Raw genomic sequence first — 24,867 nt, 5'->3', positions numbered from 1 at the left:
ACCTGCAAATTCACAACCAGGCAGATACCCATTTTTCAAATGGTTGTGGTGTTTGTATAGACAAGGAAAGCACAAAGATCAGGGTGCAGTGTCACAGCCTGGAAACAAAGCAGGAGTCATCCAGACCCTGGACAGAGCACAGGCCTCACCTCCCTGCTCAAGTATTTCAGCTCTCAGCAGTGTACCAGGGAATAGTTGGCTACACTTTTCAGGGCATGATTACAAAGTACAGTTCCTGATATATGATATTGCAATAGAATGGTTTCGGATTCAACCTGAACCAACTGAAACCTCTACTCCAGATATTAATTGGATCAATGACTAAGAATGGAAACGTTCCCCCAACTGCATGTTGCTCTCCTTTCCTCTTCCCCAGTTCCTGCCTTTATCACTTCTGGTCTTGGCTGAGACCAGAAGCAAGAAGTCTCAAAAATACCCTCTGGGAAACATGTTCTGATGAGATTTCCAGCTCCATTCATGAAAGGCAGAAGTTTGAATACATTTCACAGGAGCACCAAGATTTTGGGGGATTTGGGGGGAACAATATCCTTTCTTGGGTATCATCTACTTGCTGAGGTTGACTTTGGGGGCCTGTGGATTATGCTACAGCGAACAATTGCCTTGGAGAGAGAACAAGAGGCCCAAAGTAGTGTGGCCACCTAGCAATTCAATTTTTCCAGTCGTCAAAGGATCCCCAGAGAGAATAAAGACACTTCTCTTTTTCCATCCTGTTAGTTTTCTTAGACAACAATGTAGGTCTCGTCCCTTCACATCTCAAAGATTCACTTTTCCAGCTGTATACTAAGCTCCGACCACCTTCTTATATTTCTTATATTAAGCTCGGGCCACCTTCTTGTGAATAAATAAGGAAATAAAAGACTGAGAATGCTTCGGATTTATGTCAAGTGGGTTGATTTAGTTCAGGCCCTGTTAGCCACACACAAGCTTCCTTCATCTCTTTTTAAGCCTTTTTGGCGAATTCCAGTAGTGGGAATGGATGTTTATTGGTAGGCATGTCCAAAAGGTAGAAAAGCTGAAAACTGAAGGTCAAAGCAGATTAGAACTAGCTTAAAAGAAGTGCATTTTAATTGAAGGAACATTTGGCTTAGCATCAAAAGGGTTAGGCAGAAGGCTTGGCATTTTTTGCCCCATCATTAAGTCAGATATACTATTAGTTCCTCAGTTTCTCCATATTCCAGAAAGGGTGAATGCATATATTACCTGAATAACTGCTGGGTGGATAATTAAAATTCTTCAAACTCCTTGAGGGCAAGAATGTCAAATTAAAAAAAAAAGTAAAGTGGATTACACAAAGCCTAGAATTACGGTGAAAGCAAATATAGTATTGAGTGTTTTAAGAAAATTGTTTCATTTTTACCACCTGGTAGACTACATCTAATAATAGTGATTATTTATGTGGTACTTGCTATGTGCCAAGTATTTTACGGTGCTTTGTGCATATTAACTCAATCTCCATGATAACACTCATAAGTCGTTTGTTAAAAATTATTCTGATGGGGGAACCAAGGCACAGATAAATAATTTGCCCAATTTGCCAACATAGGTTTGGCGAAGGCAGGCGTTGAACCAAGGTAGTAAACTCTGGAAGCCGTATTTCTAACAACCTTCATATGGTTAAGAACTTTTATCTTCAGGCGAGATGATCCCTGTCCTACTTCTGAGTTAGTTCTCTGATCTTGAAAATATCCTCATGAGTTTTTCTTCCTCTCATGTATTTTACAAGCAAATCATTATATTGAAATAAAGTAAAACATACTCAAATTGTTTCCTTATAATTTGCCATCTCAATAGGCACCAATAGAGACTTCTTCAAACAAACAAGCCTTGTCTTCGTGTGGAGAAACTACTGTGTAGTTTGATATAAAACCCTATTTTTTTTTTTTTTAACAAATGTTCAACAGAGGAAAATCGTCTGTCTCCTTCCATTAAAAGTAGATCTCTTAAGTATCTAGAAAAGCAAGGAAAATGTATAGACACTTATTTTAGTTGGTCTAAAAATCAATTCTCAGGAAAATCTCAAGGTAAGCTCAGAGTCTTGGAGGGAAAAAGGAGAGACAGAATGTCTAGTTTCATCAGAGAATCTTGGTGCCCGCTGGATGGGTGAATGTAAAGAAGGGGCTTTCTTTTATGAGAGGGGCTGTATCAAAAAGCTAATTGCGTCACTATCAAAGGCCCAGCAGAAACAGTAGGGAGCATTTAGGATATTTGGAGTGCTGTGAGTGTACAATGAACGGTTTGCATGTAGGTATTGCTTTCAAGTAGAAGAAAGTGGTCTGCCAAATTGTGCTTAAGCTTCAAAGTACTGCTGAAGTCCTATATCCCTGCAAGGCTATTTCGACTTTAAGGAAAGGCTTGTGGTAAGTTTTGTTTCTATGGATATAAAGCAATTAGATTAAACAGCAATTGAAAACTATTTAGTGAAAAAGATACCAAATGGTATTTCTTTTTCATTTTACACTAAACTGTGCATTATTGTTTCAATTAGCAACTAGAGAACATTGTGTATTTATGGTTATGCTTATTTTTAATAAAAAGTTTATTTTTATTTTTAGAAAAACAGCACTGATTGGACTGGATACCATAAAGTGAGGCCCAGTTATATTGCCTGAGGAAAACCTTCCTAGGTGATTTTTGCAGTTGTGTGTAAAATACCTTAATTCTGCTGGAAGCACCCATTTGAGTTTCAGATAGAATTTCTAAGATACCTAAAAACAAAAAAGTCCTGTGTGTTTATTATTGTCCTACTTTACAACTTTTTAAAGGAGGAGTGGTCTACTTGACACAGGCTGAAAATAGGGATCGAAAATGTACCTCAGCATTCACCTTTCTCTTCCCAATTATATGCCTTCCTTCTCTCCCATTAGATTTTGCTACCTCTACTCCTTTTAGGAATGGGTAGAGGACAGGGCTTCTTCAACAACTCACCCAGGCCTCATGCTAAAATGCAGATTGTGAGCCTATAGGTCTAAGGTGGAGCTCAAGATTCTACATTTCTAACAAGTTTCCAGTTGAGGTCCATGCTTCTGGTCCAGAAATCATCACACTATGAATAAATAGCAAGTAGAGTCTGATCAACCTGTGTGTGTGTGTATGTGTGTGTGTGTGTGTGTGTGTGTGTGGTTAGTGATGTACTACTTGCCTAATTTTTCCTTTTTTCCAAACATTCAAATGTAAAAGCTAAAATTAAATAACAAAACAAAAGAAAACACTCATTTCTCACTTTTAATTCACAAACATCTACTTGATTAAGGCAGTCAACCAAGCAGCAATAAAGAAGAGGATCTGAAGGGAATTAGAATTCAATTCTCATCACCACTGTTCAATGGGTAATTGTGCTTTCACACCTATTTAATCAATCGTGCTAAGAAAGTAACAGATCTAGCAGAGTTACTGATGGCGTTTGCAGCACAGAACCTGGACGCTTTGCTGATATTTTTCTTTGGATTCCATCATTAATTATGTTAGCTTCCACCTTCTCAGATCTTCCAAGCATCTCTCTCAATAAATTAGGCATTGGGATAGATGACCATCTTTGTAATCAGAGGCTATCATGTCCTGACTCTGTTCTCACATAAGAGTTATATATTGCCTTAGTGCTACCCAATAAGCTATGGGTTCACTCTCATCCAATTATGTGAGGACTTTTTATCCCAAGCAAATTCAGGGATTCAGGTAAAGGGTGAGTTATACTTTTCTGGGGGTGGTGGTGGGGGGAAATAGAGTCTCACTCTGACACCCAGACTGGAGTGCAGTGACGCCATCTCGGCTCACTGCAACCCCTGCTTACCAGGTTCAAGCGATTCTTGTGTCTCAACCTCCCCAATAACTGGGATTAAAAGAGTGTACCACCATGCCCAGCAAATTTTTTTGTATATTTAGTAGCAACAGGGTTTTGCCATATTTCCCAGGCTGGTCTGGAACTCCTGATCTCAGGCAATCTGCTCACCTTGGCCTCCCAAAGTGTTGAGATTACAGGTGTGAGCCACTGTGCCTGGCCGCGATTCAACTTCTCTTAATTTGTTCAAAGATGACCTGAGAAGATGTCTACTCAATTTTTCTATTGTCACCTTTTTTCTCTTATGCTCAATTTTCTTTTTTATAGTTAATAGTCCTTTTTTATAGTTAATAAAAACAAGTGAGAGCAATAAAAAATCTGTGCAGCAAATTTATTATTTTATCAACTGTTGATGAGGGAGGAGACAGGCAGACCATATGCTGTACTATGCTGTACCTGATGACTCAGGACTAGAGCAATTGAGGCCCGGAGCAGGTAAATCTCCCCTGAAATTCCTAAGGCTTGCTGTATACTGGTACTTTACTAAATATCTCCTTCTGACAAATGGTCAAGGGACAGTAAGGCCCTAGGAATGGAGCAGAGGGAGAGAATACAGAGATGGATGAAATGCTGGACATTGGGGAATGATTGCAGGCTAGTCCTCAGGGAGCACTGGGGCAACTCATCAACAGGGAAACATGGCTCAGAGAATAGAAAAGGAAACAGGGACAAGTAAGAAGAAGCAGGTATTACAACTTGTCCCCCAAATAAAGCTGAATCTAGACATACAATTTTGGACTAAGAATAAGTCTTTATTGCTACTGAGGCCACAGTGAAACAATGAATTTTCTGGTACAAAAAGAGTTTTGACCAAGAGTTTCTTAAGTGCACGTGGGGTATAGAAGAGAAAAGTGTTTCTTAAAGGCAGTACACAGCTGACTTGCTGGGGGCCTGGAAAGGAAGGGAGAGTGCGAGAAAGTGGTGGTGAGTGTGCTGCTTTTTGGAAGCCAGTTTCTGCCCAAAGCTTCTGCAAGGATTCAGACTCATAAAGGGCATCCTACTTTTTTAAAGTTACTGTTCGCTTTCTAGCATCTCACTCCATAAATGACACCAACATAACCGAGCTCCAAAAGCCAAAGCATAAAAGGAAAGTCCATTCTTTTAAAATTCCAAGTCCTCCTCCCAGGGTCAGGTTGAGGGCATCTTGGCAAATCAGAAAAAGAGGGGAGTCATTTTTCCACGTTGCTTAAAATAAATAGTTATTTTAAGTTCTTTAATAAGTTGGAGAAATAGAAAACACCTTAGAGGCAATACGCTCTTATTTTATAGGAGAGTGAGGGAGGCAACGTGGCCCCTGGTTACATAGCTAGTGAGTGATTTGATAGGAACTTGGTTATTATCCATTTTTTAAAACTCCTAGCATAGTATTCATTTTCATTTGCTTTAAAATCATGCATCAGTTTTCTTTCAGTAATGTTTTTCATTGAGCATAGAATGAAGGCTTCTTTCAAACAAGAACAGGATTAAAGACAGAAGATGGATGTAAAGGATGCTTCCATATGTTGTTGATGCTCTTCCAATAGTGATGATTTTAGGGTATACTCGAGGACCTCTAATATCTTTCAGCACTCCAGCTGGGTGACTGGTCAGCCTCGGAGATTAATTAGGAAGTGATGGAGAAAGAACCACAGCATTAGTTTTGGCATTTTTCCTCATCACTCAAACCCTCTGCATGTATCATAACATTCCCTTTGGTCATATCTGACTTCACAAAATATATGAGTTTGTGTGCTTTTTTAAAATCAGCTTGGATTTTCACTCTCAGCCAGTTTGCCTATGAAAGCCTCTGTGGGAGTTACTCCTGATTAGGACAACATCCATTAGGGGAGAACTGATAAATTACAGAAATACTGTCTTCTGCACGGCGCAATGAGGCTCTTGGGACCCCAGTTAATGCTCCAAATTTGTGGTCACTTTGCTGTTTCCCCTCAAGCAGATTTCAGCAGCAGATACAATCTAAAGCCTCAAAAGTCAGAGCTAGAAACTCAATGATAACTTGGCTGTCAGTATTCTGAGCTTAAACCTGCTTTGGCATAGGGTTGGAGAAGATGACCTCATAGGTCTTTTTCATCTCCAATTTCTATGAACCATTGTTCTTGGGAATAGATGATTTAATAGGCTAAACATATTTGTGTTTGCCCATTCTGCTGTTCCTTCTATTTGTTATATTTCACTTGGTTACCCTGGGAAAAACAAATACATTATGTAAGTTCAGAGACACTCAGAGGTCAAAATCTGGAAAGGGCAGAATTTGAAGCAATGTGGTGAGGAAAGAGAGAAAATGGTGGTGAATAGGGAGCCTGAGCTTACAAGTGCTTCCTAGATGTTTCCAGAGCAAAATTTGAGGAAAAGTACCAGGACATTACTTATTCTGATGCAGTGAAAAGAATACAAATATGGAAACAGAAGACCTAGCTTAAACTCTGACTTACTGGCTTCTGGTGATCTCAGATCCCACATAGATAATGTTTGAGTAATACTTACTCTGCTTATTTCAAGAGGGTTGGTTTGAGAATCGCATGAGAGGGTATGTGTTAGCTCATTATAAGTGTAAAGTGATATATAAATTGGGGATATTATTATTTAATGAAGTAATTGTTATACTTAGAGCTGAACAGAAAAGTTCAGTGTACCAAGAACCATGCCAAAAACATCTACATTTTCTGAAAGCAATTTTGGGAGAAAGGACAAGAAATTGACAATAGGAAATTAGTTAATCGGTACACAGGAAGAAAGAGTAGTGAAACCTCAGATGTTCTCGTCTTCTGGTTTGCTCAGCATATAAGCCAAAGCACATTCCAAACTCTGGGAAATATTGAAAATAACCATTGATTTTTTTCTTATGATGAATTTCATTCATCATAAGACAATTTTGGTAATATTCTAAACAGGCTAATATCCAAGAAGATGATCAAAATAATGTAATTCAGTAGATATTTTTCTAAGCAGCTTCTACGTGCAAAATCAAGACTTAGAAGGGGGAAAAAACACTAATAAGATTTGCTTCTTCTCTTCAAGAATTGCAATTTTATGGGGAAAAATGAATTTACAAATATACACAGTATTTTCTGGGAGTTGAAATAGGATCAAAATGATTCTCACAAAGGAGTTTTTCTTTGGCTTTCTTTGCTTTTAAATTGCTCATTGGGACCCAGAAGATGTCTTCTGAGTGATTATCATTGGCTGCCATGTTGCCAACACCATTTACCATTTTCTTCTCTCCTATTTCAGTCTGCTGTGTTAGTGCCTCCCGGCTTTGTCAACATTCGCGGACACTCTTGTCACCGCTGCGCCTCAGAGGAACCTCGTCCACAGGTCTCTGGCTTGAGGTGCCACTGGTGCTCATGAATGTCCCTACTGTACTAGTCACACAAGTAACATTAAATATACAAGTAAGACAGGTATATAAACAAAGTGTAATAGGATTGCCTAGTAGAAACCTATTAGTTCTGCTCAGCAAGGAAAAATTGGAAGGGTCACAGAGTGCTCTCTCTAAAAGAACACATTTATTTTTCAATATAAATCACAAGTAGTATGTCAACAGACAGAAAAGGGAGAAAAGCATCCCAGGACTGTGGAAGTATATGGACAGAAGCACAGAGATGTAAGATGTCATAACACAGTCTAGGACAAGAAAATAAGGCCCCCTCTCAAAAGTAACACCCAAGTGTTGAGAATAACAAAGAATTTAGTACAAGGCCATATGATGTCTATAAAAGATGGGGTATGCATTTTCACTTTTCTACAATTCTACTTTCCTACAGTAAAATGAGAGGTGGAGTTGATAGTATTTCTATTCTCATTAAAAAATAAACGGGATTTAAATTAAAATCCCTTTTACATTAAAATAGAATTTGAATTTCAATCCTTCTGAGTGAAGTCCTGGAGTGGAGATGGGGGGGAGGGGGCGGGATTTAGAGAGTAAGGGAGCACATTAACCAAATGCCTGAACAACTAACCTCCTAGGGCTCCAAAAGTATAACTACCATAAGCAAAAGTCACCTGATGATAGTAAAAAAAAAATTTTTTTGAAACAGGGTCTCACTCTGTTGCCCAGGTTGGAGTACAGTGGTGATCACAGCTCATTGCAGCCCTGACCTCCTGGGCTCAAGTGATCCTCCTGCCTCAGCCTCCCAAGTACCCGGGACTAGAGGCATGTGCCACCATGCCTGGCTAATTTTTGTATTTTTGGAGAGATGGGATTTTGCCATGTTGCCCAGGCTGGTCTCAAACTCCTGAGCTCAAACCATCTGCCTGCCTTGGCCTCCCACAGTGCTGGGATTACAGGCATGAGCCACCATGCCTGACCAGGTAAATATTATCTAAGTTCAGTTGTCTGAGAATTTACATTGAAGAGTCTCTGCCATGACCAGCGAATTTTTTTAATAGTAATTAGTATATTTGTTAAATTGGATTTGAAATACCACTATGTTTTCCAAAATAGTGAGTAGCTTTGGTTGGAGATTCTGATTAAATTCACAAAAACCACTCGAGCTTCACTCTAAGGGATAACGGTTTGTGTTGAGACTCATGCTCCCGCACACACACAGCCTTTACCTAACGTTGATGGTGCCAGGAAACCACATACTTACAATAAGTGAAGGCCATGTGTGAGCAGGATCATGGGCAATATGGTGAAACCCCATCTCTCCAAAAATACAAAACTTAGCTGATGTGATGGAGGACAACTTGATTGTCACCTTTTAAAAATATTTTATATAAACAGAGGGTTTGCTTTATTGGACTATAGATTCTTATGGGTATCTTTGTTTATGCTTCCTCCACTAACTCCACAAACCACTCAAGAGGAGCGCGCATACTGTTTCACAGTCTCCACCAGCTACTCCAGCAAAGTTGTGCTTGTCTGGGTTTTTCTCTTTTTCTTTTTAGTGTAGATCAGTTGTGCTCTCTATTAAATTAAGGCTCTGAGAGAGTAGAGTCTAGCATGCCACTGTTTGAAAATAGACCATGAGTTAGTGCTTTGAAATGATGGTGATCATAACAATGCCGTCTCATGTTCCGCATGACTAACTTTGGTTAGGCAGTGTAAAAAAAGAAAAAAAAAATGCATGTTTTGGAGCAGCAGAGGACTTGAAACAGAGACAAACTTCTCTGCTCCTGTGTCCCAGAGAATTTCTCATTGCCATTAAGCCATGTATCTGGTCGAATAAAGGGATTTTCTATACACTAAAGATCAGTATGTAGGAAGACTGCCCCTGGAGACACACTGGGGATTGCTGCATGCTAGTTTCATTCTCTTTCAGCCTCACTCTTCTCAAGCCCTCCTCTGTGACAGACCTACATGTTCTCACAACATAACACTTTGCACAATGAAAAGAAGACAATAAATAACAAAAATAGGGTTGAGGACTACTATGTATTAGGGTCTTCACTAAATAGTTTCCATAGAGATTACATTTGTTCATCAAGGTAACTCAGCAATCCCTACATTAAAGACACAGAAACAGGCTTTACGCAGGTTAAGAACATTTCCCAAGGTCACAGGACAAATATGCAGTAGGGCTGAGATTCAAACCAGGTTGACTGGCTTCAAAATCCATGCTCTTCAGCATAACACTCTCGGTTTCCTTCATTCAACAAGGCTGATCTGCGCCTGGGGAAGATGGAACAGGTGCTTGTCACTGTGGACCTTAGGGCTGCTGTTATTCCATCTCTTTCCAGTGACATGAATAATGAACATAGAGGTTAGCTCAAAAGACATCTGGATCATGCTGCGTTAAGACAATGATCACAGTATCTCGGAAGTTTGTTTTTTAAAAAAGAGAAATACACCATCCTGGCTAACACGGTGAAACCCCGTCTCTACTAAAAAATACAAAAAAACTAGCCGGGCGAGGTGGTGGGCGCCTGTAGTCCCAGCTACTTGGGAGGCTGAGGCAGGAGAATGGCGTAACCTCCCGGGAGGTGGAGCTTGCAGTGAGCTGAGATCCGGCCACTGCACTCCAGCCTGGGCGACAGAGCAACACTCCGTCTCAAAAAAAAAAAAAAAAAAAAAAAAAAAAAAGAGAGAGGAATACATGGTTAATAGTGGAATAATGGTTAATAGGAAAAATAAAAGGACTTAATGCAAGCAGTAAACTGTAAAATAAGTAAAGACTAATTGACACAAGCTAACTGAAAAATGTCCTGATAAGTAAAACATATGTTGTATTACCTTTTAAAAAAAGACAGGAAAAGAAAAAGGAAAGAGCGAGATAGCTGATCGCATAGGATTGAAGTGAGAGAGATGAAAAGAATGGACTCTTTATTTTATTTTATTTTATTTTACTTTTTTAAAATTTATTTATTATTTTTATACTTTAAGTTGTAGGGTACATGTGCATAACGTGCAGGTTTGTTACATATGTATACTTGTGCCATGTTGGTGTGCTGCACCCATCAACTCATCATTTACATCAGGTATAACTCCCAATGCAATCCCTCCCCCCTCCCCCCTCCCCATGATAGGCCCCTGTGTGTGATGTTCCCCTTCCTGAGTCCAAGTGATCTCATTGTTCAGTTCCCACGTATGAGTGAGAACATGCAGTGTTTGGTTTTCTGTTCTTGTGATAGTTTGCTAAGAATGATGGTTTCCAGCTGCATCCATGTCCCTACAAAGGACACAAACTCATCCTTTTTGATGGCTGCATATTATTCCATGGTGTATATGTGCCACATTTTCTTAATCCAATCTGTCACTGATGGACATTTGGGTTGATTCCAAGTCTTTGCTATTGTGAATAGTGCTGCAATAAACATACGTGTGCATGTGTCTTTATAGCAGCATAATTTATAATCCTTTGGGTATATCCCCAGTAATGGGATGGCTGGGTCATATGGTACATCTAGTTCTAGATCCTTGAGGAATCGCCATACTGTTTTCCATAATGGTTGAACTAGTTTACAATCCCACCAACAGTGTAAAAGTGTTCCTATTTCTCCACATCCTCTCCAGCACCTGTTGTTTCCTGACTTTTTAATGATCGCCATTCTAACTGGTGTGAGATGGTATCTCATTGTGGTTTTGATTTGCATTTCTCTGATGGCCAGTGATGATGAGCATTTTTTCATGTGTCTGTTGGCTGTATGAATGTCTTCTTTTGAGAAATGTCTGTTCATATCCTTTGCCCACTTTTGGATGGGGTTGTTTGTTTTTTTCTTGTAAATTTGTTTGAGTTCTTTGTAGGTTCTGGATATTAGCCCTTTGTCAGATGAGTAGATTGCAAAAATTTTCTCCCATTCTGTAGGTTGCCTGTTCACTCTGATGGTAGTTTCTTTTGCTGTGCAGAAGCTCTTTAATTTAATGAGATCCCATTTGTCAATTTTGGCTTTTGCTGCCGTTGCTTTTGGTGTTTTAGACATGAAGTCTTTGCCCATGCCTATGTCCTGAATGGTACTACCTAGGTTTTCCTCTAGGATTTTTATGGCATTAGGTCTAACATTTAAGTCTCTAATCCATCTTGAATTAATTTTCGTATAAGGAGGGAAAGGATCCAGTTTCAGCTTTCTACTTATGGCCAGCCAATTTTCCCAGCACCATTTATTAAATAGGGAATCCTTTCCCCATTTCTTGTTTCTCTCAGGTTTGTCAAAGATCAGATGGCTGTAGATGTGTGGTATTATTTCTGAGGACTCTGTTCTGTTCCATTGGTCTATATCTCTGTTTTGGTACCAGTACCATGCTGTTTTGGTTACTGTAGCCTTGTAGTATAGTTTGAAGTCAGGTGGCGTGATGCCTCCAGCTTTGTTCTTTTGACTTAGGATTGTCTTGGAGATGCAGGCTCTTTTTTGGTTCCATATGAACTTTACAGCAGTTTTTTCCAATTCTGTGAAGAAAGTCATTGGTAGCTTGATGGGGATGGCATTGAATCTATAAATTGCCTTGGGCAGTATGGTCATTTTCATGATATTGATTCTTCCTATCCATGAGCATGGTATGTTCTTCCATTTGTTTGTGTCCTCTTTTATTTCACTGAGCAGTGGTTTGTAGTTCTCCTTGAAGAGGTCCTTTACATCCCTAGTAAGTTGGATTCCTAGGTATTTTATTCTCTTTGAAGCAATTGTGAATGGAAGTTCATTCCTGATTTGGCTCTCTGTTTGTCTGTTACTGGTGTATAAGAATGCTTGTGATTTTTGCACATTAATTTTGTATCCTGAGACTTTGCTGAAGTTGCTTATCAGCTTAAGAAGATTTTGGGCTGAGACAATGGGGTTTTCTAAATATACAATCATGTCATCCGCAAACAGGGACAGTTTGACTTCTTCTTTTCCTAACTGAATACCCTTAATTTCTTTCTCTTGCCTAATTGCCCTAGCCAGAACTTCCAACACTATGTTGAATAGGAGTGGTGAGAGAGGGCATCCCTGTCTTGTGCCAGTTTTCAAAGGGAATTTTTCCAGTTTTTGCCCATTCAGTATGATATTGGCTGTGGGTTTGTCATAAATAGCTCTTATTATTTTGAGGTACGTTCCATCAATACCGAATTTATTGAGCGTTTTTAGCATGAAGGGCTGTTGAATTTTGTCAAAAGCCTTTTCTGCATCAATTGAGATAATCATGTGGTTCTTGTCTTTGGTTCTGTTTATATGCTGGATTATGTTTATTGATTTGCGAATGTTGAACCAGCCTTGCATCCCAGGGATGAAGCCCAATTGATCATGGTGGATAAGCTTTTTGATGTGTTGCTGAATCCGGTTTGCCAGTATTTTATTGAGGATTTTTGCATCGACGTTCATCAGGGATATTGGTCTAAAATTCTCTTTTTTGTTGTGTCTCTGCCAGGCTTTCGTATCAGGATGATGTTGGCCTCAGAAAATGAGTTAGGGAGGATTCCCTCTTTTTCTATTGATTGGAATAGTTTCAGAAGGAATGGTACCAACTCCTCCTTGTACCTCTGGTAGAATTCAGCTGTGAATCCATCTGGTCCTGGACTTTTTTTGGTTGGTAGGCTATTAATTATTGCCTCAATTTCAGAGCCTGCTATTGGTCTATTCAGGGATTCAACTTCTTCCTGGTTTAGTCTTGGAAGAGTGTAAGTGTCCAGGAAATTATCCATTTCTTCTAGATTTTCCAGTTTATTTGCGTAGAGGTGTTTATAGTATTCTCTGATGGTAGTTTGTATTTCTGTGGGGTCGGTGGTGATATCCCCTTTATCATTTTTAATTGCATCAATTTGATTCTTCTCTCTTTTCTTCTTTATTAGTCTTGCTAGTGGTCTGTCAATTTTGTTGATCTTTTCAAAAAACCAACTCCTGGATTCATTGATTTTTTGGAGAGTTTTTTGTGTCTCTATCTCCTTCAGTTCTGCTCTGATCTTACTTATTTCTTGCCTTCTGCTAGCTTTCGAATGTGTTTGCTCTTGCTTCTCTAGTTCTTTTAATTGCGATGTTAGAGTGTCAATTTTAGATCTTTCCTGCTTTCTCTTGTGGGCATTTAGTGCTATAAATTTCCCTCTACACACTGCTTTAAATGTGTCCCAGAGATTCTGGTATGTTGTATCTTTGTTCTCATTGGTTTCAAAGAACATCTTTATTTCTGCCTTCATTTCGTTATGTACCCAGTAGTCATTCAGGAGCAGGTTGTTCAGTTTCCATGTAGTTGAGCGGTTTTGATTGAGTTTCTTAGTCCTGAGTTCTAGTTTGATTGCACTGTGGTCTGAGAGACAGTTTGTTATAATTTCTGTTCTTGTACATTTGCTGAGGAGTGCTTTACTTCCAATTACGTGGTCGATTTTGGAGTAAGTACGATGTGGTGCTGAGAAGAATGTATATTCTGTTGATTTGGGGTGGAGAGTTCTATAGATGTCTATTAGTCTGCTTGCTGCAGAGATGAGTTCAATTCCTGGATATCCTTGTTAACTTTCTGTCTCGTTGATCTGTCTAATGTTGACAGTGGAGTGTTGAAGTCTCCCATTATTATTGTATGGGAGTCTAAGTCTCTTTGTAAGTCTCTAAGGACTTGCTTTATGAATCTGGGTGCTCCTGTATTGGGTGCATATATATTTAGGATAGTTAGCTCTTCCTGTTGAATTGATCCCTTTACCATTATGTAATGGCCTTCTTTGTCTCTTTTGATCTTTGATGGTTTAAAGTCTGTTTTATCAGAGACTAGTATTGCAACCCCCGCTTTTTTTTGTTCTCCATTTGCTTGGTAAATCTTCCTCCATCCCTTTATTTTGAGCCTATGTATGTCTCTGCATGTGAGATGGGTCTCCTGAATACAGCAGACTGATGGGTCTTGACTCTTTATCCAGTTTGCCAGTCTGTGTCTTTTAATTGGAGCATTTAGTCCATTTACATTTAAGGTTAAGATTGTTATGTGTGAACTTGATCCTGCCATTATGATATTAACTGGTCATTTTGCTCGTTAGTTGATGCAGTTTCTTCCTAGCATCGATGGTCTTTACATTTTGGCATGTTTTTGCAATGGCTGGTACCGGTTGTTCCTTTCCATGTTTAGTGCTCCCTTCAGGGTCTCTTGTAAGGCAGGCCTAGTGGTGACAAAATCTCTAAGCATTTGCTTATCTGTAAAGGATTTTATTTCTCCTTCACTTATGAAACTTAGTTTGGCTGGATATGAAATTCTGGGTTTAAAATTCTTTTCTTTAAGAATGTTGAATATTGGCCCCCACTCTCTTCTGGCTTGGAGAGTTTCTGCCGAGAGATCTGCTGTTAGTCTGATGGGCTTCCCTTTGTGGGTAACCTGACCTTTCTCTCTGGCTGCCCTTAAGATTTTTTCCTTCATTTCAACTTTGGTGAATCTGGCAATTATGTGTCTTGGAGTTGCTCTTCTCGAGGAGTATCTTTGTGGCGTTCTCTGTATTTCCTGGATTTGAATGTTGGCCTGCCCTACTAGGTTGGGGAAGTTCTCCTGGATGATATCCTGAAGAGTGTTTTCCAACTTGGTTCCATTTTCCCCCTCACTTTCAGGCACCCCAATCAGACGTAGATTTGGTCTTTTTACATAATCCCATACTTTTGTAGGCTTTGTTCATTTCTTTTTCTTCTTTTTTCTTTTGGTTTCTCTTCTCGCTTCATTTCATTCATTTGATCCTCAATCGCAGATACTCTTTCTTCCAGTTGATCGAGTTGGTTACTGAAGCTTGTGCATTTGTCACGTATTTCTCATGTCATGGTTTTCATCTCTTTCATTTCGTTTATGACCTTCTCTGCATTAATTACTCTAGCCATCAATTCTTCCACTTCTTATTCAAGATTTTTAGTTTCTTTGCGCTGGGTACGTAATTCCTCCTTTAGCTCTGAGAAATTTGATGGACTGAAGCCTTCTTCTCTCATCTCGTCAAAGTCATTCTCTGTCCAGCTTTGATCCGTTGCTGGCGATGAGTTGCGCTCCTTTGCCGGGGGAGATGTGCTCTTATTTTTTGAATTTCCAGCTTTTCTGCCCTGCTTTTCCCCCATCTTTGTGGTTTTATCTGCCTCTGGTCTTTGATGATGGTGATGTACTGATGGGGTTTTGGTATAGGTGTCCTTCCTGTTTGATAGTTTTCCTTCTAACAGTCAGGACCCTCAGCTGTAGGTCTGTTGGAGATTGCTTGAGGTCAACTCCAGACCCTGTTTGCCTGGGTATCAGCAGCAGAGGCTGCAGAATATAGAATATTTCTGAACAGCGAGTGTACCTGTCTGATTCTTGCTTTGGAAGCTTCCTCTCAGGGGTGTATTCCACCCTGTAAGGTGTGGGGTGTCAGACTGCCCCTAGTGGGGGATGTCTCCCAGTTAGGCTACTCAGGGGTCAGGGACCCACTTGAGCAGGGAGTCTGTCCCTTCTCAGATCTCAACCTCCGTGTTTGGAGATCCACTGCTCTCTTCAAAGCTGTCAGACAGAGTCGTTTGCGTCTGCAGAGGTTTCGGCTGCGTTTGTTATTGCCCTGTCCCCAGAGGTGGAGTCTACAGAGACAGGCAGGTTTCCTTGAGCTGCTGTGAGCTCCATCCAGTTCGAGCTTCCCAGCAGCTTTGTTTACCTACTTAAGCCTCAGCAATGGGGGGCGCCCCTCCCCCAGCCTCGCTGCTGCCTTGCCGGTAGATCACAGACTGCTGTGCTAGCAATGAGGGAGGCTCCGTGGGTGTGGGACCCTCCCGGCCAGGTGTGGGATATGATCTCCTGGTGTGCCTGTTTGCTTAAAGCGCAGTATTGGGGTGGGAGTTACCCGATTTTCCAGGTGTTGTGTGTCTCAGTTCCCCTGGCTAGGAAAAGGGATTCCCTTCCCCCTTGCGCTTCCCAGGTGAGGCAATGCCTCGCCCTGCTTCAGCTCTCGCTGGTCGGGCTGCAGCAGCTGACCAGCACCGATCGATCGTCCGTCACTCCCCAGTGAGATGAACCCAGTACCTCAGTTGAAAATGCAGAAATCACCGGTCTTCTGTGTCGCTCGCGCTGGGAGTTGGAGACGGGAGCTGTTCCTATTCGGCCATCTTGCTCCGCCCCCCCCCCAAGAATGGACTCTTTACAAATATACTCAGAAATAGCCAATGCTTTACTAATGCAGTAAGTGCAGATTTGATTTCCACTTAAAGATGGAGAAGTTAAAGATGATTTAGAGGAAAACTACCAAAAGACAGAAGCAATCAAAGATAAGAATTATGGGTAAATGCTTATGGCATTTGAGTTGCTCAGTTTAGAGAAAAAGATCAAAAGTCGCACTACACTGTCTACCTAATATCATTACAAAAATTGCGTTTTTTCTGTTGGCTTCTACTTTTACAGAGGCAAAAGAATCCATTTGTGTTTCAGATTTACCTCATTTTAGGCACAGACATTTTCATTTATAAAAAAATTACATGTAAATCAAGAGTTTTAACCAAAATAAAACTATGAACTAAAGAGCAGGAGGAATTCCATTAATAGATTCAAGCCTAAAAGAAATTAAACCCCTAAATTATTCTTTTCTATGGCACTGTGAACAAACCACAGGTCTCCCCAAGTCTCAACCGCCCTACCTCCAAAAAGCCTCTGTGAGTCATTTTAAGCTATGACTGACATTATAAATTTTTCTAAAGCAATTGAAATGGAACAAAACCAGAACATCAAAATGCTCTCCAAACCCAACCTGACCTGACTTGATATTTCGCTTGGTTTGACTTCCTAGTGAAAAAAAAAAAAAAAAATTGTTTGAGTCATATTTTTACATGCACCAGAGAGCTATGCTGTTTCACAAAGAAATCCTATGGTGGATGCTTTAGAAAAACAAAAACTTTTGTGAAGTAAATAATTATCCACTGACCTATTTATTTTGAAAATGTCACGTTTTGGGGTCTGCTTTGTTTAAGCTACCAGAATATCTATAGGTTTTGATTATGATGATGTGGCAAAGCAAGGTAGAGCTAATACTAATTTGGTCCCCAGCATCTTTAACTATATCAAGAAAACTTTGTCAATTATTTTAAGCTAAAAATTAATTATGGAATTTGGGTGATAAATGGCATAATGTATCAATTTTGCAGAGACTGAAAGCTGGAGAGGTGGACCTCTCACGCTTTCCACACTCAGAAATTTTAGAAACTTCCAGAAGCCAAAATTAGGGCATTCATTTTTACAGCTCTGCGTCAGTCTCCACTAGGGTTATGCTTGTAAGATATGAACGCTCGCTCCTCCTTTCTCTCTCCACAGGAGGACTGGGCAGCCCTTCTGGGGAGCAACCTCAGCCAAGGAGCGGATACTGTAATTGTTTTCCCTTTTACCTCACCGCTGGGACAGTTCTGAACACTTTATAGAGTTTGCTCCCTCAAGCTCACATTCCTTACTTCTCATAGAAGCAAAATACTGCATTTCTTTTTATCTCATAGAAATGAAAAGGACTCTCTACGCCATGGCTTTTGGTCTTGGTTTCTGTTTCTTGGTGGGATCCTGGGAATAATTGCATTTCACTATTCTTCAAGCTTTCAATTGAACTCAGAGGCAAATTTAAATCAATCCCTTAACAACAAAGAGGTGTGTGTCAGGAGGGGTAGTGGTGACTCAGGGACAGATAAATGTAACTTCTCTAAGGTATAAAGCCATATACCCTCATTCCCTAGAGAGGAACATGTAAAAAGCCACTAGTAGAACGTCTCCTTCTATCAATTTCACCTATTGATCTAATTGTAGGTAGAGATCCATAAGGAACTGATTGAGGGTTAGGCAGAGATTGGCTACTCAGATACTAATTAGGCACGAATTGTAAGACCAAGTGAAGAAATGGAGTCTGAGAATTTTCCTAATCCTGAAAAAAGTAGGGAGTGCAGAGAGAGGAATTTATTTTATAAAACAGAAGGGCAGCTACATGTGCAAAGATGTTAAATTTTACTGCCATATATGTGACATTCAAATTATTTATGGCAGGGAGACCTTTATTGCAAAACTAGCTGTCTGATCTTGGGCACATTACTTAACCTGGCCAACACATGCTTCTCTAATATGATCAATTAGGAATTATCTGTACTCAGTAGTGTTATTTTGTGGATTAAATGGAGATGTAAAAACTGGTTGATATAGTATCTGAAGCATAATGGACTCAGAGAATATTAGTTCTCTTCCTTTCTATGAACTCAACTGTTAAAACACAAAAGTGTATATAACCGTTCTATCACTGATTTTTTTTTTTTTTTTTTTTTTTTTTTTGTGGGATAGAGTCTCACTCCATCGCCTAGGCTGGAGTGCAGTGGTTCAATCTTGGCTCACTGTAACCTCCGCCTCCCAGATTCAAGCGATTCTCCTGCCTCAGCCCCCCAAGTAGCTGAGACTACAGGTGCCTGCCACCACACCTGGCTAATTTTTTTGTATTTTTGGTAGAGACAGGGTTTCACTGTGTTGGCCAGGCTGGTCTCAAACTCCTGACCTCGTGATCTGCCCACCTTGCCCTCCCAAAGTACTGGGATTACAGGCATGAGCCACCACACCTGGCCCTATCATTTACTTTTTAAGTGCCCATTAAATCCTAGATGCTTCACAGATTTTGCCCACATTGTATCATTTAATTTACTGTATAAATTCATTTTTGTCTTATTCTGTCAGGTTAATGTTATCATCCCTTTTTTACAGATTAACTGAGATACAGAGAAGGCCAAGTAACTTGCTTATAATTTCACAGCAAGGTGGAATCAAAGTAGAATCAAGAATTGGAGCCATATACTATGATACAAAAGTATTATTACACTCTTCTTTTCCTGAGCTTGCTGACCAAGCTTGCACAGTTCTCTCTGGGGAAAAGGTCTATCGACCTACTTTAGGTTTTTTCAAAGTGAAAGAGTATTTTTTTATTCATTCAATGATCAAGATTGATTTATTTTTCTGAATTACTTCAAGAAACCCTTAGGTATCTGATAATTAGAAAACATCTGGTTATTTCTCCTGTGAGTATCCTGACTCCTAAAACTATGTTACTCATTTAGTTTTGCCAGGATTTAATATATATGTCTATAAATTAATATATAGATATTATATAATTTTATATATATACATGCATATATGTACACTATGTGATATAGTATACACTCTTTTATATCTGACTTTTTCTACTCAACAATATATTTGTTAAGATCATTTACTCTGTGTGTGAAGCTGTAGTTCATTTGTTTTCAAAGATGACTAGATTTCTCTGGGTTGAATATACCATAACTAGACATTTGGACAGTTTTTATCTGGGGGCTGTGATGAATAATACTGTGGTCAATATTCTTGTACCTGTATTTTATTTCATATGTCCTTGCATTTCTGTTGGAGTGGAATTACTGGATTATGAGGTATGTGTATATTCAGCTTTAGCAGATACTGCCAGTTTTCTAAAGTGGTTATAGGCTTCACACTTCCACCAGCAGTGAGGTCCAGTTGTTCCACATCCTCATCAGCAATTGTTACTGTGAGTCTTTTTCATTTTAGCCATTCTGGCAAGTGTTATCTTGGTATCACATTGTGGTTTTAATTTGCATTTCCCTGATGACAGTGAAGTTGAGCATTCTTTTTATGTTTATTGGCCCTTTGTATATCCTCTTTTGTGAAGTACAACTCTGGCTGTTTTTCATCAAACAGGCTATCTTACTGATGGATACAACTACTCTGTACATTCCGGATATGAGCCCTTTGTCAGTTTTAAGGATTGTAAATGTCTTCTCTCTCTTAATTGCTTGCCCTTCTCACTTTCTTAATGGTGTCATTTGAGAAACAGAATTTTTTAGTTCTAATGTAGTATAATGTATTAATAATTTCTTTCAAAGATATGCTTTTTATGTCCTGATTATGAAATCTTTCCCTCCCTTAGGTAATGAATATACTCTCCAGTAGAAACGTTATTGTTTTGCCCTTCACAAAGATCTACAGTCCACCTGAAATAGGTATTTGCATGTACTCTGATGTAGAGGATGTTTCCTTTTGTCCACATGTGTACCCAATTGTCCCAGCAGTACTTATTAAAAAGATGATCATTTTTCCATGGTTGTATAGTGCCACCTTTGTCTTAACTCTAGAGTCCACATATCTAGACTCTACTTTTTTCCCTTGATTATCTTTGACTCTTAGAGAAATATCATGCTGTCTTAATTACTATTACTATTTAATGTCCTTAAATTTTTCTTTTTTTCTTTTTTCTTTTTGAGAGAGGGTCTCTGTTACCCAGCCTGCAGTGCAGTGACATGATCACAGCTCACTGCAGCCTCGATCTTCCGGACTTAAGTGATCTTCCAGGCTTACGCGATCTTCTGGGCTTAAGAGATCTTCTCAGCTCAGCTTCCTGAGCAGCTGAGATTACAAACACATGCCACTAAACCTGGTTGAATTTTTTAGGTGAGGTCTCACTATGTTGTCCAGGTTGGTCTTGAACTTCTGAGCTCATGCAATCCTCTTGCCCAGGCCTTGTATAGCCCTGGCTATCTTAAACTTTTGATATAAATTTAGCAACTTGTCAAGATCCACCAACATTATTCAAAAATCTCCTTTAGGATGTTGGGGGAATTGCACTAAATCATTAAGATCAATTTGGAGAGAACTGACATGCAACATTATTCATTCTTTTATTTCTATTTACTTATGCTTACTTTAATTTTTGTGCTATCCCTTGATAAATTTCTGTGTAGAGGTCTTATGAGGCTTTATTTAGATATATTCCTAGGAATTTGGTATTTGGAAATGACAAATGCCATCTTTAAAATTTAATTTCCATTTTTATTTGTCACAATTGAATGCAATGCAATTGAATTTTGTATTTTTTATCTTTATCTGAGAATCTTAATGAAGTTACTGGTTTTGAATTTTCTGTGTAATTACATCAATTGTGAATAGTAAGAGTTTAGTTTCTTTTTTTTTTTTTTTTTTTTTTGAATCCTTATACTTCTTACTTGTATTTATCCTGTAGCACTTTCTAGGACTTTCAGTAAAAGTGGTGATAGTGGGCATCCTGATCACAAAGGGAAAACTTTTACAATTTATTACCATTACGTATGGTGTTTCCCATAGACTAATGGAACAGAATAGAGAGCCCAGAAACAAGGCCACACACCTAAAACCATCTGATCTTCAACAAAGCTTTCAAAATCAAGTAATGGGGAAAAGACTCCCTATTCAATAAATGATGCTGAGATAACTAGCATATGCAGAACATTTAAACTGGGCCCCTTCCTTACACCATATACAAGAATTAACTCAAGGTGGATTAAAGACTTAAATGTAAAACCCAAAACTATAAAAAGTCTGGAAGACAATATAAGCAATACAATTCTGGATATAGGAACAAGCAAAGATTTCATGATGCAGCCGCCAAAAGCAATTGCAACAAAAGCAAATATTGACAAATGGGATATAATTAAACTAGAGAGGTTCTGCACAGCAAAAGAAACTAGCAACAGAGTAAACAGAAAACCTACAGAATAGGAGAAAAGTTTTGCAAATTATGCATCTGACAAGGGACTAATATCCAGCATCTATGAGGAACTTAAGTAAACTGACAAGAAAAAAAAACTGCATCAAAATATGGGCAAAGGACATGAACACTTTTCAAAAGAAGACATACATATGGCCAACAAGAATATGAAAATTAAGCTCAAAATCATTGATCATTAGAGAGATGCAATTGAAAACCCCCATGAGATACCGTCTCACACCACTCAGTATAGCTATTATTAAAAAGTTAAAAAATAACAGTTGCCGGCAGGATTGCGGAGGAAAAGGAACCTTTATGCAATGTTGCCAGGAGTGTACGTTGTTCAGCCATTGAGTAAAGGAGTGTGGAAAGCAATGTAGCTCCTCAAAGAGCTAAAAACAGAACAATTCTTCAACCCAGCAATCCCATTACCGAGTATATACTCGAAGGAATATAAATCATTCGATCACAAAGACACATGCATGCGTGTGTTTATTGTACCACTCCTCACAAGAGCAAAGACATGAAATCAACCCAAATGCTCATCAATGGTAGACTGGATAAAGAAAATGTGGTACATACACACCACGTAATACTACGTAGCCATAAAAAGATCATGTCCTTTGCAGGAACATGGATGGAGCTGGAGGCCACTATTCTTAGCAAACTAACACAGGAAGAGAAAACTAAATACATGCTCTCACTTATAAGTGGGAGCTAAATCATGAGAACACATGGACACATAAAGGGGAACAACACACACTGGGGCCTACCTGAGGCTGGAGGGTGGAAGGAGGAAGAGGCTTAGGAAAAATAACTAACGGGGATACTAAGCCTAACATATGGGTGATAAAGTAATCTGTACAACAAACCCCTGTGACACAAGTTTACCTATATAACAAACCTGCACATGTACCCCCTGAACTTAAAATAAAAAATTTTTAAAAGTTATGGTGTTTCCTGAAGGTTTTTTGTAGATACCCTTCATCAGATTAAGAAAATTTCCTTATATTCCTTATTTGCTAGAAATTTCTTTAATCTCATAAATACATATTTAACATTTAAAAATATTTTCTGCACATATTGATATAATCATAATTTTCCTTTGTAATCTTTTTAATGTGATGAAATATACTGATAGATTTATTAATGTTAACCCCACGTGGCCTTCCTGGTCTGAACTCAAATCAGTCATGTTGTATTAACCTTTGTGTGGCTTGCTAATACAGTGCTTTAAGAATTGTGCTGCTTTTTTCACAGGTCAGATTTGCCTGTATTTCTTTTTCTCATAATGTCTTTGTCAGGTTTTATTATCAAGGTTATGCTGGCCTCATAAAATACAGATGGGAGTTTTCCATAGTTTCTGTTCTGTGAAAGTGTTTGTATAAAAAGAACATTACTCCTCCTGGATGCTTGCTGCAATTCACTCGTAACCTCTCTCGGCCTGAAGTTTTCTCTGGGTAAAGATATTTATTTACAGTGTTTTTAATTTAATATTTATTGTATTATTCACATTTCCTATTCCTTCTTTCATCTTTGGCAATTGTTATATTATTAGATAAGTTGGACTTTGCTAATTTGTTCATGTACGTTTCTAAGTTCATTTTCTTTAAGTTGTTCATAATTGTAGTGACCATGTAATTTATAATCCCACTGGGACACTTTTGAGAGTGAGAGGGACACTACAAATATTTAGAATTGTATAATTTTGAAGAGTTTATGTATTGACCTAAAATTTTTTCTATTATGTTTGGGTACTTACAATAAAAATGTTTTATTGAAAGTCCGTTTTCAAAAATAAAAGCCACTCTATAAAATATAAATAGCATATGTATTTTCATAAACACAAAAACTCTTTATATTGAGTAGAGTACCTGGACATAAGTCTAAGACATTTTATTATTAATAAATACTTATATCAATTAATTAGTTCCTGACTGTTCACTGATATTGCTGTATCATTAATAGTTTTCTGGAGAATGTATTTTTCCAATATTGTCTTATTTTTAATTTTTTATATAATTGCCTGCAATGTTCTTCAAACTTTTATTTTTCTAAATTTGAAATTGTTGACATTTTCAGTGGACTTTTCTCTGTAGATTAAAACATTTTTAATTAAGTACATACTCTTTCCATAGGTCATTAAGGTACCTCAAAACTCATAGTAGGCCGGGCACGGTGGCTCACGCCTGTAATCCTAGCACTTTGGGAGGCCAAGGTGGGCAAATAATGAGCTCAGGAGATCGAGACCATCCTGGCTAACACGGTGAAACCCCGTCTCTACTAAAAAAAAAAAAATACTAAAAATTAGCCGGGCTTGGTGGCAGGTGCCTGTAGTCCCAGTTACTTGGGAGGCTGAGGCAGGAGAATGGCGTGAACCCGGGAAGCGGAGCTTGCAGTGAGCCGAGATCGCACCACTGCACTCCAGCCTGGGCGACAGAGCGAGACTCCGTCTCAAAAAGCAAAAAACAAAACAAAACAACAAAACAAATAACTCATAGTAAGTTCCTAGAGTACATTTTATTTTTTTTATAATGAAATGTATAAGTATTAGAGTCTAGGTATTTTCCCAAATTCCTTCTTTTTGCTTCAATTAAAAGTAAATTTGCTTGAAAAAATAATTTTGCAAGGCAAAATTCATCAAACAAGTTGTTTATGGCTATGATTCTTTTGAGCATTCACTAAATTTATATGCTACAGACGTGCAGACCTTTCCAATTTCATTTCACTTCAGTTTAGAATATAAATTTATGTAATTGAATATAGTTGTATCATCAACAGATTCTTATGACAAGTTAGGTATCACAAATCTCAATTATAATGTTTTTAAAAGTTAAATTATAAATGTTTTTATAATTTATAAAAACATTATAAATTATAATGTTTTTAAAAATAAAACCAAATTTTAGTGGTCTTGTTTACAAAGAACTTCAATAGCATTGTAGGACATTGAGGATGACTTACAAAGGAATTCTTTGAAGTCTGAATCATTTCTAAAATCTGATGGATGGAGAGTAGCAAAGGCAGTATGTGAGCCCTGCCATGTTGGTGTATTTTTTTATTATTCAATAATAATTATTTATATTACTTTTACTATTAAGTTCCTAGCTTAATTGAATTGTGGTGGGAAATCATATTCTGTGTGTCATCAGTTGAGATATATTTTATGTT

This window comes from Macaca thibetana, chromosome 11, assembly GCF_024542745.1.
Source record: "Macaca thibetana thibetana isolate TM-01 chromosome 11, ASM2454274v1, whole genome shotgun sequence".
NCBI classification, from domain to species: Eukaryota; Metazoa; Chordata; class Mammalia; order Primates; family Cercopithecidae; genus Macaca; species Macaca thibetana.
The sequence above is the reverse complement of the archived record's forward strand: the minus strand, read 5'-3'. Positions refer to the sequence as shown.